Source organism: Sebastes fasciatus, chromosome 14, assembly GCF_043250625.1.
Source record: "Sebastes fasciatus isolate fSebFas1 chromosome 14, fSebFas1.pri, whole genome shotgun sequence".
NCBI classification, from domain to species: domain Eukaryota; kingdom Metazoa; phylum Chordata; class Actinopteri; order Perciformes; family Sebastidae; genus Sebastes; species Sebastes fasciatus.
The window spans coordinates 10826766-10843667 of NC_133808.1; the positions used below are offsets into that span (position 1 = coordinate 10826766).

General features: G+C 44.6%; 1 protein-coding gene across 3 annotated transcripts in view; it reads right to left on the minus strand.

The window, feature by feature from the left end:
* Positions 1 to 16480, minus strand: part of klf12b (Kruppel like factor 12b) — a 46060-nt gene extending 29580 nt beyond the window's left edge. Inside the window, exon 1 of one of the 3 annotated variants that reach the window (XM_074658695.1) lies at positions 16279 to 16480. The gene's annotated coding sequence lies outside the window, so the exon portion shown is untranslated. The other 2 variants (XM_074658693.1, XM_074658694.1) reach the window with 2 other exon arrangements.
* Between the last annotated feature and the right edge of the window lie 422 nt (positions 16481 to 16902).

Below are 16902 nucleotides of genomic sequence, written 5' to 3' on the forward strand. Positions count from 1 at the left end.
TCCAGTACTCTCTATCACTAAATTTGGTCCGCTGGCGGCAGGCTTAGGCAACCAGCAGTGTGCTGTCCATCAGCGGTATGAGGCTCCGTGTGTGGGAGATGGAGAGAGGGAGGGGGGGTTAGAGGGAAACAGGGTAGATTAAGATCACCTTTCCATTTGCTGCACTCTGAAATGAAATGGCCATCCCAGGTGTGTGGGGGAGTTGGATGGAGAGAGGAGGGCAGTGGAGTGTTAAGGCATCTCATTTCTCTCTCCCCTTACCCGCCCTCCCGTCCCCACCAAAATCCCTAGAATGAAAAAAAAAAAAAAAGGTAAAGGGAGCAGGTGAAGATTGAGGCCAGTCCAAGCATCAAAAAATGCTTGAAATATATACAGTATATGTCTGCTGCTCTCTTTGCTTTTTCTGTTTGTGCTTATTTGTGTGTCTGCTAATGCATTTCAAAAGTATGAGCTGAAACTCCCACCACATAGCCACATCTATGACCTCAGGTCCACTATCTCCAAGCTCGCTGATGGCCATGAGCTCTGTGCTGATGGGGGCGATAGCAACTACCTAAGGAGTGGAAGGATAAAGCCCAAGCAGACCAACCCTGAACGGACTAGCTGGATCAATTAGAGGTGACAAACCTCTCTTAAAAAACCTCTGACATTCTGAGACCAAATGTTGACCTCATATATAGTGACATCATCCATGCCTATAAACACACACACACACACCATATAAACCCAAAATATTTCAAAAGGAAAGGTGTGAAATTTCTAACAAGCCCACAAAACCAATCAGTGAGAGCAGGTTTAACTTTATCTGACATGTGCTGTGAGTTCATGTTCTCTCAGCACATGTGAGTGTGAAGACAGATCCTGCTTAACAACACTGTCTCTTTAGACTGTGAAAATCCATATAGGGTGGCAGTTGGGGACGATGGAAGGGACGCACAAAACAGGGTTTTCACCCAAGAGATCGTGGGTTTGCATCTCATCTGAAACCAACAACGTGTTGGTGTCTTTATGTTCACATGTTCCGCGATAACTTTCACTTTCACTTCTGAAACGTAGTTATTTTAAGCCAGACCACAATCTTTTACCCCAAACTTAAACCTGCAGTAGGCGGAATGTTTTTGGCATCATTGGGCAAAAATTCCATAATAACCTTTCAGCATATTGTAATTCATGTGCTCTGAGAGAAAACTAGACTTCTGCACCTCCTCATGGCTCTGTTTTCAGGCTTGAAAAACTCTAGCCCGTGACGGGAGACTTTGGCCAATCACAGGTCATTTCAGAGACAGAGAGTTCCTATTGGCTGTTCATTCAACTCTGATCAAACGGTCAAACTAGGCAGAGCTGGTCAAATATTAATTAATATTCTGTTACTGTAATGCCTATTTCTCGCCTCAAGTGTTTTCAGAAACATCTTGTAGTGTACTGTTTAGCTGTAAAATCAGCTAAACAGTACACTACAAGATGCCATTAGGAGCACCGGAGGACGCAGAGGCACATGATGTCTCATGCACTACTGTCAGGATATAGTGACCGTTTCATAAATATAACTCTTTTTAATCATATTTGATCCAGTTCTACCCACTGCAGCTTTAACTAAGTGATTTTGTTGCCTAAACCTAAAGAAACTTTTTTTGTTTGTGTTCAAAATGTAACGTTTCATTCAATGTTTCATTCAGTTTTATAATGTGTTGCTTTTAAGTTTTGCTTTCACTTTTACCACGTAGTAGGCAAAGTAGGCCCCTGTTGACCCACATCTACGGTGCTTATAGCAACCGATAACGCCTATTTAACGCCCTGATAACAGTGGAATCGGGTGGTCTCTGGGTGTTCGCTCACACAGCAATGGAAGACATTTTCTTGTTGAAGTGAAAGTTAAGCTTAAACAAACTCATAAAAAACAGATTTAGTATCTGGCCATGTGTACCATCTCTGCTTTCCCACTCATCTCTCTCTCTCTCTCTCTCTCTCTCTCTCTCTCATGTACACACAAACGCTACACACCCTGAACCACACTGTAACAGACGGGCCACGCCGATGCTTTGTTCCCATGTCGAGCGCCCAGAGCAACTGGGTGCATCTGTGTCACAGAGGCTGGACCTGCTGCCACGGGCCGGGATGGAAGAGAGATGGAATAAAAGGGTGAGGGGAAGGGAAGGGGGGGCAATGAGTTATGGGAGATACATGAGGAAGTGTTAAGGAAGGTGATAGCAAGAGAAGTGAGGAGGAGGAGGAGGGTGGGGGGGCTTGTTGAAGAGCACAGAGTTGCTGGCAGGAGCAGTGGTTATAGGGAAGCAACCAAGGGGAGTTGAAGAGGTTGAGGAGGGTGGGGTGGGGGGGGTGTTTAATGGGGAGGAGGGGCGGGAGTCAGAGAAGCGAGAGAGGGTAGAGAGGGGATATGGACCCGAGCCAAGGCCCGGTCGAGCGCAAAGCACACGGTGCAAGAATGCCAACAGACCCCCTCCCACCCGGTCCTCTACCAAAGAGAGGAGAGGACGAAAAAGGGAACGCAAGAGAAGGAAAAAACATTTAAAAATGTTGCAAATCAGAAACAAATGATCATCTAGTGCTGCAAGTGCAAATGCATAAAAAAGGACAGAGCTGTTAGGTGATGTGAGATGAGCATTTCCTGTGTATTGTGTGCCGCTGGCCTCTTTGCAGCGGCTCACTTCCCTCTTCTGTGCCCCTGGACACCCCAATGTGACACATTGGCCTGATAACCAGTCTACAACTGCTAGCTCACCAGCACACTCCTCCGCTTCCTCTCTTTCGACTCGCTCGGTGCAGCAACTTCTAGAAAAGCAGTGAAAGCTGGCTATACGTTCACGACATGCTAATTAGACTGATATTAAAAGAAAACGCTTGCCTGAAAAAGAGAATTTGGCTGAGTGACACGCTGCAGACCCTGGAAAAAAATAAAGGTTTAGTGATAAAACATGGATCTTGTTTGCCAGCGGCGTAGACACAATAGAGCCACAGCTGAATCACAGCTGAATTTTTCAACCTCAGCCTGCTTCATGTTAAGCTGTGTCTGTTCATGACCTCATCTTGTTGGCCTCGTTCTGGTCTTGAGAGCCCATTCAAATAGTTCCCTGCAGAGTTACTGCTTAAAGAGTAACTGCACCCAGGCAAATAACGGCGGGCAAAAGACTTGAACCTTCAACCCACAGAGGTCAGCGCTGCCCTACACAGCCAAAATGTATAAAACTACATATTTAGTCAAAACCAGAAGCTGACTTTTTGAAATCTGTTTCACTGTGCAAAAAAATATTATGTCATAGAAATGTATATAAAAAACATTTAATATTTGTAGGAATTGTAAACAGAAGGAAAAAAATGCCAGTTTAGCAAAAGCTAATTTGCCATTTTCTGATTTGTTTCCTGCAATTAATAAAATCTATTTTAATGATCCACCATTTTCAGAATTGACTTTTTTATACTGCATAAATAAGGCACTGGCTAAATATAATCATAAGGACGAAAAAAGTTTAGGTGCCCTCTGGATTGCCCAAATGTAGATTGTCCAATCATTGGGGGGTGAAATCATCTTCATTGTCATCATCATCATTACACAGTTTGCCAAAGTAGCCTTCAAACTTCAAACCTTTTTTCTAAATTTCACTGTTGGTTACTGTTCTCAGGCTTTGTAAGGCAGAGTACTGCACTGCTTTTCCTCCACACAAAATCTTATGTTACTCTTTAAGAGGAGCTAGTGGAAACAACAACAAACATGTCTGACTTAAAGGAGACATATCATGCTCATTTTCAGATTCATTTCCACTCATTTTAAGCTTCATACTTTATATACATACTTTAATGTTCGAAAAACACATTGTTTTTCTCATATGGTCTGTCTGAATATACCTGTATTCACCCTCTGACTGAAACACTTTTAGCACCTGTCTCTTTAAGACCCCCTCCTGAAAAAGCCCAGTCTGCTCTGATTGGTCAGCGTTTTTCAGTCATCTGCATCTGCACTGTCGCCGTCTTCACGGCGTCACTGCAGCCGGAGACTCGCTGCGTGTGTGCATGTGCGTCAACTACACAGAGTTTAGCAGCACTTCTACCACTGACTGAATAGTTGTGACATCACAACATTACAGAAGTCCTGACGCTTCGTTTAAAAGGCACAGTTTCTGGGCATTTTTACGTGGATTGAGCATTTTGATACATTCACACTTTATAATCAAAAAAGACATGAAAATCTCACTTTCTACAATTTGGGACCTTTAAGCTCCCACCGTCTTCTATAGAGTTGTGCACTCACAAGAGACAAATTAAAGTGTCTCAAAACAGTATGGGTCAAACTCCAAAAACACACTACATTTCCCATAATGCAACCACTACTTTTTATTTTTTCATTAGACCCTCCCTGCCAGATAAATGTCCACGTCTTTCAAATTCATGTCCCACATCTGTAACACAGACATTATAACGTTATAAATTTGTCTCCAACTTCTGATGACATCATCAGGGCTTATTTTGCCAGACGTGACAAAACTCCCACAGAGGACACATAACAACTGCTTTCATCTGAGCTGAGTAGTGCTCCACACGACGAGTTAACTGACCTTTATGTATAAAGTCCGGGGAGTTTCCCTCTAAAGACGTTCTAACTCCAAACAGCACATGCCAGGTAAACAGTGATGATGCTGTTTGTTATGTGTGACCGAGGTGGGGGATGTGTGTTTCCCCTCAGACTTCACTCCTGGATGTACTGAGATGGACATAGTCTTTTTTTTTTCTAATCATTCCTGGCACCCTGTGAATGGTCTCAGAATTTCCATTTCATAAGCCGTATTTTCCTTGGCAGGAGCAGCGAGCGAAGTCTTTTGGATGCTTCTGGGACATTTTTGAACGGGGCTCAAGAGAGCAGAGTGCTGCTACCTCGCTGCTCAGAGAAGCGTGGACTTCTCTAACCCCCGACAAGCACAATGGCATCAAACCATAGTTCATACTGTATGCACTACCCTTGGAAAAAAAAAATGTTCCCTTTAGGGTTAAAAACCCCTTAGAGATGCACTCAACTGATGCACTTTACCTCAAAACACCCTGCTCTTTTCCTCTGGGAATAGACACAGCTTTACACATGGAAACAGTTATTATTAGGCAGAATACACTTCTCATATATTGGATGTTTTCATCTCTAGGACATGCAGCCAAACTTGGGGCTTATCAGGTCCCATCAATTTGAACTGAATGTCATCCTCTATCTGTCTGATGCTATCACTTGTTGTTGAATATGATGTGGCGTACATGAATGACTGGGCTCTGCACTGCACTCAAACATGCAGGCCTGCAATTCAAAAAGCCATCTAATGGTTCCGTTTCTTGACGTCACAAAACTCGGATAAACACATAGTAGAGGGTGATTTTATTTAAAGAGCCCGTCACCAGCAGCGTCAATACGCTCATTACTTTGTGGATATGCCTTGCATAGGGAGGGAGGATGTTATCGCCAAAATGCTTGTCCAAAAATGCCACGTACAGGAAAAAAAATATGCATTTATAAAAACCAAAGACACAGAGGAGAATAGACTGAGACAGCCCCAAAGGTGGACGCTAAAACCATTTGCACAGGCTGAATGGAGGCGGCAAAGGGTGAGTATTGATCCGATTGATCCATACGTCAGAATACAAATCATGCTCCATTGTGGTGAAACTCAGCTTTGGGGAAAAAAAATGCACATTTGTGACCCAGTTTAGAAAAACAGGCACAACGTGGAACTCTCCAGAGATTTACAGACCTATTTTATAGTGGACAGCAAGTTATTGTATTTTATACAATGCAGAATGGGTGGCATGTAAGGTTAAATGAGCCTGGGTTCAGGGGGTTTGATACAGAAAAAGGGCTCAGCGACAATGTGGAGTGCCACTTTTTTTTTTTTTATCCCTGCACAATGACCTCATTATGTAAGTTCCTGTAGACATCTCATACAAAAATGTTCCTTCATTTACAGTATACAGCAGAAAATAAAGAGCAGTGAACTCATGTTCTTGCCTCAGCCAGAGAGCCTCACCACCTGGGAGGAAACCAGCTCCATTTATAGCAAGTTGATAATCATGTAAATACACAGACAACACACACACACACACATGACACACCCTTGCGCACTAGCAAGGCCCACGGAAGTTCCCATATTCTGGTGGATTGCCCTTGGGTCCTTGCTATTTCTGCCAGGGGCAGGGGGATCCTGTGTCAGTAATCCTGTCGGGATGAGGGGGATGAGGTCGCCGGATGCGGCTCAAGTCCGCTGCCTTCGCTAGCACACACACACACACACACACACACAGAATTTATAGGAAGATGAGTGGACATGCAGCACCTCGACTGTGTCAGTATGTTTACACAGTATTTTTAATAAAAGGTGCTCAAACAGTGGGCAGGAACGCAGCTAAACATACTGAACAACAATGAAAAAAATCTCACATACTGTCACTGTCACACCATTTAAAATCAGCACATATAAACCAAAGAGATGACAGTCAAATATAAGTTGTGTCAGTAATACTTTAACCAGATATGTCTCTTTAAAAATGTCAAATATTAGGATAAAAAAACTCAACACTTTATTTCTTTATTTGCCTAGTCTAAAATATATATTTTTTATAGGTCAAAGGGGAAATCTTGTGATTTTTTTCGCCGTCGTTTTTGTGAAAGCTCCCCACCTCCGCTAATACCACCTCCGTCCCTTCTAAGGTCATGCGAAACTGTGGGAAATGAAGAAGCTACTTATTCAGAGAGGAAACACTCAAAGCGAAAAAGAGTCAGTCGCTGTCTGGTTTGTCTGCGTCTCCGTCTGTGTGTCAAATGCACTTCTTATAACGCTGACTTCCTGCGTCCCTGCTCTGCTCTACAATCTGGCTACCACACACACACACACACACACACATAAATACACACACACACACGCACACACACACACCTTGTGACCTCTGTCTGCAAACCGCAATGAACCATATTTATCTTACAATAAGAGACAGACGCACACACACTCTCAATATTGCAGCTCTGCTCATGAAAGAAGAATATAGATGCCCATTCAACACAAACAGCCACCCACACACACCTACAGTGTGCATGCACGCGCCAGCACGCACACGGCAAACACACACACACACACACACACACTCCTCCACAGCGCTCCGGAGAGAGGTAAACAGAACAGTCTGACATCCTCTTGCATCATGTGCCTCAAATGCAGCAGAGAAACAGCCAAACAAGCTGTGACCGTGACAGCTCTAAAGTGAGGTGGCATTACTCAAGTGAGCTTCGACTTAGGAGTCAAAGCAATTTGTGACACCATTCTAGACCGTTTATGTCCAATTGAAGATCATTTTTTTGATGTAATCAAATCAGAAAGGATAAGTTAAATATTCCGTGCGAGGGCTGGATCGAGTTCGGCGGCGGCGCTAAGGAAACCACAAATAGATGCCACAAAACAGCTTGTAAAGAGCCAATACACGATGAGGTCTTCTTGCTTCAACGTAATCGGGTGACCTCTCTAGAACACCCTTCACACACACACACATACAGCACACACACAGACACCTCAGCAAATGCAGTAGGGTCAGTGGCTGTGCATCTAAAATAGCCTCTGACACAAAAACCTCACTTGTACCAAAGGAGGGGGAGGTGGAGCCGAGGATCAACGCGTGTTAGTAGTTGGCTTTCAGGGAGATACTGCAATGTTCTTCGCATGGTGAAGTTTACAAACTGTAGAGCTATGCTGTATGTGCGCATGGGAGAGAGGGAGATAGAGAGAAAGAGGTTAGCGTCAGTGAATCAATAAAAAATGCACTCAGTGACTCTGTCTCTTATTTACTCTCGGTGCACAGGTTGAGGTGACCACACTGCAGTGCTTAAGACTCATCTCAAACTGACAGAGGTGTATCATGGGCACAGTCCTGTACAGAATTCACAGTGAATAAAATACCTGAACACCGGTGAATACTTTCTTATGAATGCTTTAATCGCCCTGGAGACCAATGTTCGTGTCCCGTGTGAAACCAGAGGTCAACGTTGATTTATTTGTCACTTAACTTCCGTACTTAAGTAACGCCACTTCCGGTGTTATTTTAACCCCAAACCACGATCGTTTCCTGAACCAAGTAGTTTTGTTGCCTTAAAGCAGCAGTAGGTAGAATTGGAGCAAGTATGATTTATTTTCATAAAACGGTCACTATATCCTGACAGTAGTGTATGAGACAGGTCATTTGAAAAAAATCATGTGTCTCTGTGTCCTCCGGTGCTCCTAATGGCATCTGCAAGATTTCACAGACCGGAGGAAAACAAGCAGTAAGAGCCGAGCTGGAGCCTTGCCATCCCTTAGCAGCTGTCAATCACTCGCGAACTCCGATCAAACGGTCAAACTAGGCAGCGCTGATCAAATATGAATCAATATTCTGTTCCTGTAATGCCTATTTCTCGCCTCAAATGTTTTCAGAAACATCTTTTAGTGTACTGTTTAGCTGTAAAATGAGAAAGTTTGTGACCCGAGCAGCCATGTTGAGATCAGTTCAGGAAATAGCAAGCACCGCCCACCGGAGAAAGTAACAGAATATCGATTCATATTTGATAAGCGCTCCCTAGTTGGACCATTTGATCGGAGTTCGCGAGTGATTGACGGCTGCCTCCGTCAAATGAACAGCCAATAGAAACGTTCTCTCTCTGAAATGACCTGTGATTGGCCAAAGTCTACCATCATAGGCTAGATTTTTTAAAGCCTGAAAACAGAGCCATGAGGAGGTGCAGAAGTCTAGTTTTCTCTCAGAACACTTTACAATATTGCTGAAAGGTTATTACGGAATTTTTGGCCAATGATGCCAAAAACATTCTACCTACTGCAGGTTTAACCTAACTAAGTTGTTTCCTGTCAAGACAGAAGTTTATTTTGAAAACACTGTATGCATGTTACAAGCGGAATTTGACACGTGTTCCTACATTCGTAGGAAAACGCACGAAAGATATCATACAAACCGTTGTGTGTACGTTGAATAGGTACAGTGTAAGGAAACCACTACAGAAATTGTGTAGACAGTCTGTGTCAAGGATATAACCTCATGAGAACATATTGTGCAAGGTGTAAGCAAGTGAATCACGACACCCAGTCATTGCTCGTCTCATTCAAAGGTTATCGATGCTTTCTATGTACCGGAGCAGAGGGGTCAGAGTGAAACCCTGCTCCCATCTCTCGCCCTAACAGGGAGAGGTGGGATGCACTAGATTAGCATCCTCACAATAACCTGCATCCTTCCCACCACCACTACCACCCACATATACTCCCTCTCGTTTCCTCCCCTCCCCAAGGGATGCCAGTACGCTCCTGCCCTAATGGGGGGATTCTTTGAGTAGGCTACTGCCTTTTATCCCCCTAGGCTATGACAGTGTACGTGCGCTTGTGTTACAAAATGTATGTCTGACTGTGTGTGTGTGTGTGTTTGTGTGTGTGTGTGCGATCCCCCTTCCCCCAACATATGCACTGTGTACATACTACTCACAATAGCTCGTCTACTGAATGCATCACAGCACATGTGCACTCACATGCACTCTCAAAGATCGACCTAGATGTTCTACAATAACTGTACAATGCGAGCATGCAAAGGCACCGATACACTGACTCATCTTCTACAGTATCTACTGTAAACAAGTCGCATAGAAATAATATCAGCTCAAGCACTTAAACACACACTCACACACTTTTTTTTTTTTTGCTTTTCTCCCCGTGCCCTTTTTTTCTCACTGGCTATCTCTTGTGATACAAACAAAGCTATGCATGCGGGCATACACACAAATATGTGCATTTCTCTTTAATAGTCTTTGCAGGGTCCTCTTGATGTAGCATCACAAAGTAACCTCACTTTGTGCTGACACAACCAAATCCACCCTAACGCACGCCGAATGGAAACAGACAATAACGGACCAACCAAAACATTCCAACACACTGACACTTATTACATCAAATGTGCGCGCAGTTATTTTCGCTCGCCGAGTTTTTCCCCTCGGTTTGACCCGTTCCAGCTCTCCAACGCCACTCAATAAAAGTCAGCAGCTGTGTTTACCTCTATTACTCATCTACTCACGCCTTCACTTCGATCATTTTTCCTCTCTTTTTCAACTGATGCCGTGCCGCGCCGATACCTGGTCGCAGCAGCTAATTGAGAGGAGTTATGGGCCATAGCTTGAACCTACATTCAGTTTAAAGCCAAAGAGTCTGTGGAATGCCAAAGGCACCCCAAATGGATTCCACATGTTGTTTGCATAATTTCCTCTCCTAACAGTTGACCTACAGTACAACTGGAAACAGAGTTCACAGTGATCCCTGCAGCAGCATCCTTACGCAGGTCTGCTGAAACCATCTGCACCGAGGCTGGAGAAACGCAGCTCCCCAAAGATTCTGTAAAGGGAAACTCTTTATGCTTTTTAAAAAAAGAAAGAGGGTCCAAAACACTCAGAAAATGCTGACTTTCATCCTCTTTTCTTGGCCTCCTTCCATTTCTCCTTCCTGCTGTTCACCAACCATATTTGGCTAGAGTAAAACACACACTTGGTTGACAGGGGAAACATCCCCGCAGATAGAAAAGGCCTTCCATTGACATACCTTTCCATGGAAACATGTCAAGCAACCTTAAAATCAGAGTCTGGGGGCAAGCTAAATGAGTCACTTCCAGTAAGCACTGAGTGTGCTACTCTAGGGGTGGTGTCATTACTTTAAGAAAAGGAAAAAAAACTTGGATCACTGCGCTGGTCAGGCAATTTTTGTCTTTCTATCAAAAGATAAGCTTAAAGAGGGTTCAAACAGTAACAGGCTGCTTATAAGAATTCAATAGGGCAATGCCGCAAAAATTAAAAATACTCACGGTGATGTTTCACAAGCTGTAAGCACCCATTTTACATTGTAGTTCTTTCTGTCCGTGTTCATCGTTTAGACTATCAGATTCACTGGTTGTTGCACAATACTTTCCGTACTCTCTCTCTCTCTCTCTCTCTCTCAGTCACAAAACACACATGCTCTAGCACTTCTTGTACACCCTTAACTCAATTTTGGTAAACAAACGTGGGCTGGACACCGGGGTCAAAGGTTGAATCCACAAGAGAAATCGCAAAGGGAGAGAACATTTTGTCATCTTCTGACATGGTGAAATAACAGCTCGGGGTGGGGGGGGTGTGGGGGTCAGCTCGCAGCCATCGCCTATGAGAGTTAGTCTTAACAACCAACGCATGTCTCGCCATTCAGAGTGAAACAATGGCTGAAATAGTCGCAAACGTTTTTAACCCTCTCGACCTTGTTGTCCTGTCGATTTTTGGGGCAGGTACATCTATCAATATACAAAGTCACCCGTCTATTTAGGTGCTGTCTGTCTCACGCATTGTATATGCATTGTCCTTGACATGCTAGTCTATTGTAAGAGCCTGTGGCTGTGTGTGTCGCTGTGTATGTGTTTCAGGGTCTTTGCACACGCCAGTCTCCTGTGGCTGAAAATCCGGGTTTTGACGCAACGCCCACCTCTTTTGACCAGGGGCCACAGGATATCCCACAATGCACCTCAAGCGCAACCAACCTCTATAATCTGCCTCGCTCCTCTTTGGCTTTGGCTTACAGCCGGAGATCCCGAATGAATCCAGCTATACAGTGCACTGCAGTCTATCTGCAATCAATGACGATACACTCCATAACACCCACCTGGATCAATGGTACAGCAGTCAGTCAATACGCCAGCAGTTAACCCAGCTGATTAGGGGTAATACAGGGAATTTCACATCTCCCTGAATACGACGGCGAGCGTACACGTTGTTAGACCGCACACACTGGAGCACAGCACTTCTTCCTGAAAGATCCAATCTGTCAACACGCGCCCAATTTGTGTGTTGTGATCTGTGGCAGACAGATGATGCCTTTAGTGGGGGAATCCTGCCGCGCAATGAAATGTGCTGGGCAGAGCGGTGTTGACGGACAGATAGAGTCTATCTGTTGGTGATTGGCTTTTTAATTGAGTCCCCCCACCTGCACTGATCTCTATCATAAGCCCTTGGACCGTGTCTGGGGTGGGGGGTTGAGCCATTGAAGGAATCAGAGTGGCAGTGTAGCAGCTTGATGCTGCTGTGGTAGAAAACAACTATAGGTACCACATCATATTGTTCATGTTTTATCAGGATTTGAGCAAGTGTATGTACAGCATTAAAGGAACAGTGTGTAGCATTTAGGGGGGATCTATTGGCAGAAATGGAATATAATATTACATGTTTTCTTAAGTGTATATGCACCTGAAAATGTGTTTTTGTTACCTTAGAATGAGCTGTTTATACATAGGGAGCAGGTCCTCTTTGCTGACCCGGCCGCCATGTTTCTACAGTAGCCCAGAACGGACAAACCAAACACTGGCTCTCGATAAGGCTATTTGCATTTTAACTTTTTCATTTCAGCCACCGTAGTTCTTCTACACCGGAGAAGATCCTACGCACTGCACCTTTAACAAGCAGACATTAACTTCAAATGAGGACAACACAACAAACGTATTTCATCATCTCAAGCTGAAGCATCTGGTTGAGTACGAGGAGAGCCAGAAATCATGTGTGGAGAGACAGCCCGTTCTCATTTCCGGGGCGTCAAATTCCGAGGCTTTGTCGCGGTCGTCAGCTAGTGATACCGCCGCACCAGTATGTTACGCACCGGGCTTTCCATTAACTTTATAGTAAACCCATCCGCAGCAACAGTAAATGCTGAGAGATAGTGTGCCGGGAGTGTGGAGTCGTAGTTTAAAGAGAGAAAAGACACACACAAGGTGGGTTGGAGGGGATGTGGATGGGCCCAACAAACACAAGGCTTTCATCCAGGAGACCGCTGTTAGAGTCCCTTGCGTTAAGTTTCATTTTCACTTTACAAACCCTAGTAGTTTTAAGCCCAACCAAGTTGTTTTTTTCCTAAACCTAACTAAGTAATTTTGTTGCCTAAACCTAAAGTGACGCAGGATGAGAACATGTTGGGAAAGCACCAAACAGACAAACAACATTGCTGCATCCTTACAGAACCGAATTATTGAGACGGTCCACCCAAGAAAAACAACAGCATCACTCAGCAAACACCAAAACAGAACTTTCTAATGACGAAGCCCTCTACTGGCTGTTATTGTAGCTAATGATGATGTTGAAGGTCCCATAACCTTAACAAAGTAACAATTTTAACCCAGAACATGATCTTCTCCTAATTCTAACCGAGTCGTTTTTGTGCCTAAACCTAACCAAACCTTAACCATAGCGATATGATTTATCATGCCAATAGGGGCATCAGATCAAAAAAGCGCATATACGTTATGTGTTGTTTTAGAGGGCATGGATAAACAACGTATTTTTGTGGTTTAATTTGGAGGACTTGTTTCAATTATTGACCAAGTGTACTCCACATGACGTACAGCAGGCTGTTCTCATACACCGTTCGTAGATATACCTACAAAAAGTAATACACTGTAAGTCCTATATATCCCATGAAATTGATTCATATATAATCCACGTTATCATGAACCAGGAAATATAAAGAGCTACAAACGTCGCATAGGGAGGACGTCGGGGTGGATGGGTGGATCAAAAAACACTGGACTTTCACCCAGGGTACCGCTGTTCACGTCCCATGTGAAACCAGAAGTCAAATATTTGTCACTTCCGTACTTCAGTTACGCCACTTCCGGAGTTATTTTAACCTTAACCACGATCTTTTCCTAAACCTCACCAAGTAGATTTGTTGCCTAAACCTAACCAAGTTATTTCCTGTGAAGACAGAAGTTTATTTTGAAAAAAACTGTATGCAACGGAAGGTAATTTACATTCGCCACGTGTTGTTGGACATTCGTAGGAAATTGCACAAAAAATGAGGAATAACTTTTCGTAAGATATCATACGAACTGTTGTATGAGGATACATTGAGTACTGTACTGCAAGACAATGAAAGAAAATTGAGAGTGGTCAAGTTTTGTTTTGCTAAAAGATGCCAATCATTGTTCAACTGAATGTTTTTAATCAGTACGTGAACGCATCACCGTTCATACCGTCGCAACTTTCAGAGCGTACCACGACCGGGCTAAACAGTGCTCTCAATCAGCAGCGAGAGGAGCTCCACTGCTAAAAGCCACTGAATCCTTAAGTGACAATGACGACTCATTAGAGTCAGTTCAGTCTGGTGTTAAAGATTCGTTCGTACGTGTACTGAAGGCCACTAATGGCAGCTACACTATCTAGTTCTGACTGTGACGCCCTCCACGGCAGACATGTGGTTTAACGTTACAGCAATAACATGAAAGTGTTCTTCGGCATTTTATCATATCGACCTGAATATTGTTATCGCAAAAACACCCCTGCAGAATTATATTATTTTCAGGTAATATCGCCCTCTCTCTTGCCTGTTTCAGAGCTCCAAATATGATCCTCCTTCTCTGTTCATGCACAGGCTCCACATGTGTGGTAATATCAGCCTGCTTATTCATGCACAGGCAGAAGGCCCCTTTTGTAAATGGATTTAAGTGAGAGTTTAAATGGGCACTAATCTCGCTCGCTGAACATCCGTGAGCTGCAGGGGGTCTCATCCACACACACACATGACCCAACCCCCCTCCTCCTCCTTTTTTTCCCTTGTGGATGAGACCCCCAATTTAATGCACACAAACACACACACCCTACCTACCTACCGCCTGTCACACAGTTAAAGGCATAAGGCTGTGGGCCTCTCTCCACAACGCGGGGGTAAAGTCACAGAGGTCAGTGCTCAGTTTCCACATCAAACCCAGGAGCAGGGGCCAGAGTCTCATCCCCCCCCCTCCCACCTTTCTCCCTCCCTCCCTCCCTCCCTCCTCTCTCTTGCACCCGCCCTCCCCTCCTCTCACACACACCCTCCTCCTCCTCCTCCTCCTCCCCCTTTGCTGGATGTACAAATGCCTTTGCTGTCAGCTCTGCCCTGGTCCCCTGTAATTGAAAATAACAGCCAAGGGCCAGCCCCCGGCCACTCTCCCCAACCTGGTGGCTCCCTGCCTCCCTGACAGCCACCCATCAATACCAATGACTATTACCCTGGAAGTGAGAGCGCTGCCGATGACATCCAAGACACCACCCCTGCAACACTCCCACACACACACACACACACACACACACACCAACACACACACACACCTCCCCCCTAGTGTCCTTCCTCCGCTACCCGAGCCTCCTAATGTTTAACCCGTTGCTAACAGCCTCGTTTCTCTGTCTCTAAGCTGCCACAGTAGGCAAACAAGCCTGTGTATCGCTCTCACACACACACACACACACACACATACACACCACAATGCTGCTTCACACAAATGCACACACCCACACACACACAACTCTCTCAAGGCATGCACAAAACTCTGACAAGCAGCAAACTTTTTTCTTCCCAGCGAGAAGTGCTGAGAGAGAGTTTGGTTGCTGTCTCACTTCACACTCTTATATCCCCCCCCACACTCACTCACTCAGTCAGTTATTATCCTATAACGCTGCTACACCACCGCTCAGCTGATGATATATGTGTTTGAAGTTACTTCAGAAGGTAAATAAGTGAGACATATGAGATTTCACAACCGGTGCCGGCACTGTAAAAAAGTCAGGATGCTGCTGCTGGTCATTCAGTGTATATAATCACTTTTATTCTCTCTCTATCTCTCTCTTGTCATGACAGCTTATGAATTTGCATTTGGGTGTGAGTAGGTGTTTCAGGTCCAGTCAGTCAGCACCATGCAGGGTCTCTTCTTGTCCCCTCCCCACACACACACTGACAGACACCAAACACAATGCCATAGGTGATCTGAGCTGTCATCTGCTTTGACAGGGAAATGACAGCTGGATGAGACGCAACTGAACACAAGCAACAAAAGCCCAGCAACGTGACAAATGAAGGCACACAGCAGCAGCAGCAGCAGCAGCAACAGCAGCCAGCAGAGGAACAGGAGGACAGAAAAAAAAAATGCACAGACCTTGTCAGAAGCTGCAGAGCCAGTGGAGACTGTTTTCCTTTTTCTACAATCCTTTCTGTCTCCTCTCTCCTCCTCTCCCTCTCCTCTTCTTCTCTCCTCTCACTCTGTACGTGTGTATGTGTGTGTGTGTGTGTGTGACAATGTGTGTGTATGAGTGAGTGAGTGAGTGAGTGAGTGTGAGTGTGTGTGTGAGTGAGTGAGCAGCTCCCTCCCCTTCTGCTGCCTCTCAGCTGCTCGGCTGCTCAGGCAGTTCTCAGGAAATGAATGGGAGCGCACAGAGAACTGTTGTACTTGCAAATGACTTACCCCGAGTCACATGATCCGCTAAATGTAGGGTGGGCCGGTGGGTGGAGGCTTCATAAGCAAAAAGGGAAGACAATATACTCTAAGCTTTAACAGCATGCATCGAATTACACGGGGCCCCTCCGGGGAGGTTTCCGACGCGTCCGCTCTCAGCGCAGCCCCCGAACTCACTCTCTCTGCTGCTCTGCTCTCCTCTCCACCCGGAGCGCAGCGCGGTGCGGAGCTCCGGGCTGGGGGGTGAGCACCGGAGCACCGGAGCACCTCCCCGTTTAAAGGGGACGGAGAGAGGAAGGCAGGACGTGAATAAAAGAGGAAACAGTTCAATTCTGTGAACTGTGCTTGATTTACAATAAAAGTTTGTGTTTTTTTTTTAATTTATTTTTTAGAATTGTTGATAGTTGTAAATATAACCAAATTGGTTTTAAATATTTTTATAAAACATTTGATATTTTCAAATTTCTGATTGGCACAAAGATATAATACAACAGTACAATTTTATTTTTTTTAATTTAATTTTATATTTTACATATTTTTGCAACGTTGTCATCCTATAGACCCCATATTCCCATGAGCCCACTAAATAATACCCACCACTACCAGCCCACATTCCTCTCTGATGATGACGGA